The 8,769-nt window shown below is 50.6% G+C and overlaps 1 pseudogene; it reads right to left on the reverse strand.

The window, feature by feature from the left end:
* The window catches only part of LOC119299971, an 11,075-nt pseudogene extending 10,965 nt beyond the window's left edge, over window positions 1-110 (reverse strand).
* Between the last annotated feature and the right edge of the window lie 8,659 nt (window positions 111-8,769).

The following is an 8,769-nucleotide window of genomic DNA, read 5'->3' on the forward strand; positions in this document are numbered from 1 at the left end:
GAGAGAGAGAGAGAGATGCAGTTACCCTTGAGGGTGCGCAGGTCGCCATCGCGGGCGGCTTGGAGGGCGATGTGGTTCTGGACATGGACGCGGGAAGAGGAAGAGGCCATGGTGGAGGCAGAACTTGGGTGGACGGGTGAGTGTTGTGTGGAGTTTGAAGTTGGGATGGGGGAAGGGAACATAATAACTTGAAGTTGGGATGGGAGACCAACGGCCGTTTCTCGGTGCGCTCGGCTTACGCGGCAAAATTTTGGGGACGGACGGTTGAGCCTATGGCAGAGCTGACCTGGAAGTCTCACGCCCCAGCTACCTGCAAGTTTTTTGCTTGGCTTGCCTTAAGAAATAGGTGTTGGACCTCTGACAGACTGGCGAGGAGAGGCCTCCCACACCAGGATGCATGCCCCTTATGCGACCAGGAGGACGAAACGATTGATCATGTGCTACTGACGTGCGTCTTTGCCAGGTCAGCGTGGGCTGCAGTATGTGAGGCGCTGGGCATGCTGGACTGGACTCCGACTGCACACGATTCCTTAGCCATCTGGCTTGCAGAGAAGCATGGGACTAACGGCTGGCACAAGAAGGATCTTCATACGGTTTTCTTGCTGACTTTGTGGGAGTTGTGGAAGCATCGCAATGCTATTGTGTTTGATGGGGCATCACCTTCGTTAGGTGTTTTACTAGGTAGAGTAAGGTCGGAAGGAAGAATGTGGTCTATTGCCGGCAAGTTTAAGAGAGACATGGACCCCTTCTTCCTTCGGCTTGAACGGTGGGCTAGTAGTGAGGATTAGGAGTGTTATAATATGAACCTTGGAACTATGGTGGAGGCACTCTTTGCCTTTCTTCTATAATATATAATATGCACACTCGTGCATATTCGAGAGAAAAAAAATAACTTGAAGAAGAGGAAGAGACGTCAAGGAAGTGATAGAGTGGGGGGTTAATGAAGGGTAATAGTTGAGGTGCCAGCCGATATTAATGAAATGTTCGTTATCGGTTTACCCAACGCGGAGATTTTTGACTTTGTCATTCCTTGTTTGCACAGTATCCTAGGCTTTGGGATGTTTTCCAATGATATCGCCAGAGTAATAATGCTTAAACATCTTACAAACAGGGCTTCTTGTTTTATAGGATTTGAAAAACCAAACTAGTACTTACTTCACGTTGAAAAGATGTCGTGTGCATAACAACACTATTTGAAAACTTAGAGCATGCTTGGATCCAAGGGACTATTTTTAGTCTGACTAAAAATAGTCTTTTTTAGAGGCTAAAGTTCCAAGCACCCTTGACTAAAGAGAGACTAGGACTAGTCTTGAGGCTAAAAATTTTTAGTCATAGAGGGTTCTTGGATCCAAGGGACTATTTTTAGTCTGACTAAAAATAATCTCTTTTAGAGGCTAAAGTTCCAAGCACCCCTGACTAAAGAGAGGCTAGAACTAGTCTTGGGGCTAAAATTTTTTAGTCATAGGAAACCTACTAAAATATGTATTAGCCCTCTCTCTGCTTATTTAATTCCTCTCCTTTAACACATGCGAGTTCTGGATTGGAGGGTTTGGAGGATAATAAATGCTCAATAACTTGATTTTAGTCTCTTTAGTATTTGGATCCAAGTATCGGTGAGGCTAGCAAGTTTTAGTCCCACTACTTTTAGTCATGGGACTAAAATGTATCCAAGCACCCTCATAGGAAATCTACTAAAATATGTATTAACCCTCTTTCTCCTCATTTAATTCCTCTCCTTGAACACATGCGAGTTTTGGATTGGAGGGTTTGGAGGATAATAAATGCTCAATAACTTGATTGTAGTCTTTTTAGTATTTGGATCCAAGCATGGATGAGGCTAGCAAGTTTTAATCCCACTACTTTTAGTCATGGGACTAAAACGTATCCAAGCACCCTCTTAGGAATATGAAAACACAGGATTAGAATGCCATGACAACTCTTTTTTAAACAGGCTTCCGCCCCGCTTTACAAAAGCAACCCCACAATGGAGTAGATGGTTGATGGATACAAAGTGAGGGGAACCTCATATAACGCTGATCCCAAGATACCAAATCACGTGAGACGCACACGACTATGCTACTGAAAAAGAGTACATGGGGGAAAACTATTCGTCCTGCCCGCTCCCGCGAGCGGGGGGGGGGGACCCTAGATCGAGCCGCCGGCCACCTCTTCCCCGCCCCGCCCCCCTCGCTGCCGCCTGTGAGCGCCGCCGGGCAAAGCCCGGTCGGCGTAGGCGGCGGCGGGGTTCTCTTCCCCCTCGTTGGCCACTCGCAGCGCGGGATTCGGTGGTCACATGAGGGCGTGGCGCTTGCGCTGGGCCTGGCGGCGGCGGCGCGGCTGGCCTTGCCAATGGCGCGGGCGGCCGTGTTCGTGGCGGAGGCGGCGTGGATCCGGCTAGGCGTGGGGCGAGGGGGGGCTGCGAGCGGCTAGTGCATTGGTGCGTGGCGGCGGGCGGTTTTGGCGGCGGCGGCTGTCGCATCGCGGCAGGGTGCAGGGGGCGGAGGGCACAGGTGCTGGGGTCGTGCGCGAGCACGCCTGAGCCGGCCCTGGCTTGGGGTGGCTGGCTGCTTCCGGCTGTGCTCTTTGCGGCCGGTGCACTGGCCGATCTGGTGGTTGCGTGCCCGGCGGATTCATCGCCTGGAGTCCGGCGGGCGGCGCGGGATGGGCAGTGGCTTGGTGTGGCTGCAGCTCCGGCTGTGGAGGGATCCACGGTAGCTTGGCAAGTCGTCGGCGGCGACGGCTGACATGTTTCGGCGTCGGTTCGTTCGTAGGCGGCGTGCGGCGGCCTTCGATTCCTCTCCCCGTTGCCCGCGCACCACTTGCATCGAAGGACTGGGCTTTTCCCAGCTGTGGTTCATCGCTCGTCTCGCGCCCGGCTGCAGGACCGCGCTCGTCTCACGCCCGGCAGCAGGACCGCGCCCGTATCGCGCCCGGCAGCAGGACCGCGTCCGTCTCGCGCCCGGCAGCAGGACCGCGCCCTTCTCGCGCCCGGCAGCACGACCGCGCTAATCTAGCGCCCGGCAGCAGGACATGCCAATGGCGGCCAGTTGGGGGCAGCTCAGGGGTGCGAAAGGCGGGGCCTTTCCACCCGTCTCTTTAGGTGGCGTGGCGCTGGATGATTGGTGAGGTGGCGTCGAGGCCTTGGATGTCGGGCGGCGGCCCTGGTGGTGGTGTCGCGGTGCTCATGGGCAAAGCCCGTGCCTTGGTGCTGCCCTATGACCATGGTCGTGTGGGCGACATGGTCGCCGGGGTGTGGCGTTCGGTGGCGGTGAGTATTGGCCGGGGTGAAAATCTCTTCTATCTTTGGACGGACCGGCGGCGGCGAAGCTCTTTCCCTTCTTGAAGGCGTCGCTGCAGCCATCACTGCCCGTCGTGTTGCTCTAGGGGAAACTCTGACTCTCGGGTCGGGCAGTGGCGGCGCTCCGGTGTCGTATCCTTCCTGAAGGCACCGCCTTGGAGACCACGGTTCGTCATATGCGGCTTCATCTCTTCGCGGTGGCGTGTTCATGGTCGAGGACCCAGCTGCTCTTGTAGAGCTTGGGGTGGTGTTGCTGCGCTCAGCGCTTATGTATCTTGCCTTGGGTGTGTGCATGTGTTGTGATGGCGTGCGTTTGTACCAGGTTGTTTTTTATCAATGCTTTATATATAAAGTGGGGAGAAAGCCTTTTTCGGTAAAAAGAGTACATGAAGAACTGAGTACAATGTCACTCTACACCTTACACCGCCTTACATTCCACAACAACGCCCTCGAGAGGGATAACGACATGAAGCCGAATCCATGAAGGACAAAAGTTTTCACCCGGGAACGGACATGGAGGAGAGCCTCACAATGAAGTCTTCAAGAAAAAAACAGTGCCCACAGATGTCGCCGTCATTGGCGACCAAGCATAGAGCTTTTGTTCGGCAACTCACTCGTGCCGCCATGAGGTCGTGAGGGTAATAGTGATGAGAACAGATCCCCGGGCCCGGATCAGGGTGCCGCCACTTCCAGAGGTAGAGCAAGCCTGAGTCACCCGCCGTCATAGCTCTCGCCGCCCACACAGCTAAGAGACATAGCCACCACCGATGCCATGGTGCCCACTAGAGAGCCAACCAGGCGAACAGCCTTCCAAGGCTGTCGCCCCGACATCCAAGCTCTGACAAAAATTCTAAGAAGATATTTGTAAGGTGCATTAGAGCATCTTCAGCCGTTGGCCCCTCAGGAGGCGCTAAAAATCGCCGCCTAGGGGTGTACCGGCGCTAACCGCGCGCTGAGGGCGTGATGCTCCCCAGTCGCCGCACCCACGTTTTTTGGCAAAAACAAATTCCAGCACAAACAAGGTGCAAATTCAACCAAACTTCGGCGAGTTCATAACGTATTTAAAAAAAATTAAAAAAGAAGAAAAAAAACACTACTAGACCCGTCGTCGACCTCGCCGTTCCTCGCCGCCCGTCGTCCGCGAAGCTCTACATGCCGAGGAGCCTATAGAACTTCGTGTAGTCATCGCCGCCCCCGTTGTCGTCGTCGCCTCCTCCGCGTCCGCCGTCCCTGCTGCTCCCCTGCCCAGGGTCGCCGACGCGCGGCGGGTTGGACGGTCCGGGGGCGTCCTCGTCCTCGTCGCTGACGAGGATCACCACGCCGTTCTCGTCCTCGCGCCCACGCTGGCGGGCGGCTATCTCCTCCAGGGCTCGGCGCTGCCGGACCATCTCGTCGCAGAGGTAGTCGTCCCACGCGCACTTTAGGGCCTCCTCGTCGGAGTAGCCGCGCTGGACTATGGCCTCGTACTCCGCGGGGAGGCCGGGCTCCACCTTTGGCCTGACTAGCCGGGCAGAGGTGGGGGAGGAGCCGGCGATGCGGACGCCGGAGCTGCGGGTGCGCTGGCTGATCGGCGCGTCCTGGGGCTCCGGCTTGACGGGGAGGAGGGAGAGCCAGACGAGCGGCTAGACAAGGAGGAGGACGCCGGGTCCATGCGTCTCGACGTCCACGACGACGGGAAAAGGAGGGGGGAGCGAGGTACTCCAGCCTGGGCGTGTTGACGCCCTCGATGTACTCGAGGACGGCCTCCAGCATGCGGCTGGGCACGCCCCACCATCGGCAGCGGCCGTCGGAGTTGAGCCTTTCGGCCTCGAGCTGCTCGGTGTGGCGGCAACGGAAGTACTGCTTCCACAGCGGGCTGTCGGGAACTTACCTCGGCCCTTCCCTGGCCACCTGCGGTAGAGAGACGCGGATGCGGGCGATCTCCGCACGACGCGCCGCCCCGGTGGGCGGCGGCTGCACCGGGACCCCGCCGGCGCTGATCCTCCAAGCCCCGGGCATCCGCATGTCCGACGGGACCGGGTACTCGGCCTCATAGAGAAGCCGAGCTTCGTCCTCGTGAAGGTGGCGGCAGCCGAAGCCGTTCGCCGTCGCCTGGAAAGCGCTCGACCATTGGGTGAACTGGAGACGGCGAGAACAGAGGGAGGAACGGGGGCATCGGCGGTGGAGAGTCTGTGCGTCACCGGTGCGGGAGGGGTCGGCTTATATAGGCGGCGCTCGCGTGGCCACCGTGTGTACGCGTGGCGGGCGAGAGGACGTGCGTCGTCCCGTCTTTACTGCGCCGCCCGTGAGGCACCAATGGAGGTGGCTGACCGGCGTGGCAGTTTTGGCATTGATTCCGTTGCGGGAACCGAGGCGATGAGGACGACGAAGCGACGAGAGGCGCCGAGTCGCTGCCAAGGAGGGCCCGCCGATTTTTGCGTCAAAAACAGTTCGGGCGGCGCCCCCAAGCGCCCCCAACGCGCCGGGTTCGGCCTGGGTCCGCCGGCGCCAATTTCGGCCCGAGCCGGCGAAAAAAGGGCCTTTGGAGACTAGGCCGATTTTTCGGCGCCGGCCTAGGGGGCCTTGTTAGGGGCGCGGCTGAAGATGTTCTTATACATAGAATTGCCCATGAGGCAAAATCCCTATGGCACACACATTAGCCATGGGAAAATGCACCAAGTTTGATTTGAGAAAAATACGATAAACAAAAATAATACTTCGATGTAGAAATAATATTGATGTGCCTCACAAATAGTAACTTAAATTTGTGAATGGCAAGAATCCACAAGGGGGCGTAACATTGTGGCGCAATGCAAAAAGTAACTGAAATTTGCCAATGGCAAAATCTAAAGGGTGACAAAACACTGATGTTGTGCGTGGCAGAAAGTATCTTAGATTTGCCAAAAAGGCAAAAATCTCCGTAGAGGCTAAACATTGCCGTGCAAGGTAGAAAGTATCTTGGATTTGCCATTCATTGGTTCGAAATAAAAATGCCATGGTTTGTACAATAAAAATGCCATGCATGGTTTGTTCATTTCACCTGCAATAGATATATTTTATCGCTGACAGAAATTGCCATGCCGATACATGTTGATTTTCCATGATAATTACAATGTAATTACCATGGTTTCTACAAAACAAATGCCATAGTATCTACAAAAATACAATGGTTCCTTCTAAAAAGAGTTAAATACACTACAGGTGCTTTAACTTGTCCGACGCGGTCAGTTTAGTGCCTAAACTTGAAAAATATACATAAGTGATGATGTAACTTCTCTAGATGTTCAAATACGGTGCTTCTGGATGTACGCCGACGTATCAACTACCCATGTGGCATTCCAGCGTGTTGTTGGGCCACATGCCAGTGGCTGCAGGCGCGTTGTGAGTTGCGCGTGTAGTTTCTTTTTACAGAAATGCACCTGGAGTTTAGTTAATTCTTGGAAAAATCGTTACAGGCACTGGACACACACTGTTTTTTTATGGGAACACGCCTGTAGTTTAGTTAATTATCACAAAAATATAAACACAAGTTGGCATGAAGGGAATTCGAACCACAGACCTGTTGGTTGCCTAACAAACAAGCGGACCAAGAGGCCACACTTTGGTTTACATTTAACTGCTAGCTAGCAATGCACGATTCCACGTATCGCTTTGCACATGTTTTCTACAGTTCTTCTGAAGTACTGCTTCTTTTTTTCGAGTAAAGTTTCAGTTTAATTTTCATGATACATAAATTTTCTCATATGAAAAAATAAAATAATTATCAATATGCAATACTTGTTATTTTAGATATCTTTATTTTATTTTCATTATTGTGTACCTTGAAGAGAGAAACATGAAATTTTTCTAAAATTTATGTGGACATAAAAATTTGAACGTATATTAAAAATTATTTTGTAAATTTATGCATCCTAATAGCGGACCATAAGCACGAACAATTATTGTATATCTTCATTCTATTTTTAAAATACACAATTATTTAAAATTGACAATACTTTATTTTAAAAACTGTTCAACATGTATTAAATATTATTGTGTGACAATAATAAATTCTAGAAATGTACTAACATGTTAAGCATGTTTGTAGAAATTTAAGAATAATATTACACAATATTATTTTAATAAGCATTCAACATTCTCAAAAAAACATGGTGAGCATTTTCTAAAATAATATGAAAATGGAAAATGAACACGAACGTGAACTTGTATTTCAAAAAATGCCCACTATGTTTTTAATATACGTTCAACTTTTTAATTCCACATCAATTTTAGGAAAAGTTCATGTTTATTTCTTCAAAGTACACAATAATGAAAATAGAATAGAGATATAAAATAAACAAAATTTCATATTGATAATTATTTTATTTTTTCATATAGAAAAGTTTATGTATCATGAGAACTAAACAGAAACTTCACTCGAAGAAAAACAAGATAGTAACTTGGAAATAAATAAAAAGTAAAATTACTCCAGTAAAAGCATATGCAGAGCGATACGTGCAATCATCTATATATAAACTGCTTGCTGATAATTACGCGCAAACTAGACCGAGGACGCTTGGTCCGCTCGATTGTCAGGCGACGAGGATGTCCCTTGTTCGAATTCCCTGTACGCTCGCTTCCTGGTATTTCTTGCGAGTATTAATTCAAATTAAGGGGTATTTTTGTGAGAATTAATTAAAATCCAGGGAATTCTTGTAAAAAAACACGCGTAGCTCATAGCGCGCGTCCAGCGCCTGCAGCCACTAACATTTGGCCCAGCGACACGCTAGCATGCCACACGGGCACTCGATACGGCGACACATGTTCAGAGGCATCACTTTTGTGTATTTTTCAAGTTTAGGCACCAAACTAACTGCACCGGACAAGTTATGGCACCTGTAGTGTATTTAACTCTTGTAATTTGCTAGAGTCAAATTGAAGGAAAATGGATCATTAATTTCCTTGAACCAAGTGAATTCAATTGACAGTGGCCAAAACAAACTTTGTAGTACTCCATGTAAAGAAAGAAATATATTTCTTTACAGAAGGAGTAACAAAAAAGAGAAAAAGAAAAATAAATCCGCATGCTCGTCCTGGGTGACATACAAAGCGAGGGCACGTACGGGAGATATCAACAGAAACAACATATTCATGTAAAAAAAAGAAATAACATATTTGACCCTAAAAAACATCGTTTTAGACCTCAGTTTCCTCCTGCCTTCTGTCCTTGTCCTTTTCATGGCAATTGCATCTGCACTGCCTGTCGATCAGTATAGTCACTGGTAGAAAAAGGGCATGTTGTCCCGGTTCGTAAGGGCCTTTTGTCCCGGTTCTGGAACCGGGAATAAAGGGTCGGTACTAATGCCCTGTCCCTTTAGTCCCGATTCAATCCAGAACCGGGACAGATGGGCCTCCACGTGGCCTGTGCGTGGAGCCCAGGCAGGAGACCTTTTGGTCCCTGTTGGTGGCATCAACCGGGACCAATAGGCATCCACGCGTCAGCATTTCTGTGG

The sequence above is a fragment of the Triticum dicoccoides genome, chromosome 5A, assembly GCF_002162155.2.
Source record: "Triticum dicoccoides isolate Atlit2015 ecotype Zavitan chromosome 5A, WEW_v2.0, whole genome shotgun sequence".
NCBI lineage: Eukaryota > Viridiplantae > Streptophyta > Magnoliopsida > Poales > Poaceae > Triticum > Triticum dicoccoides.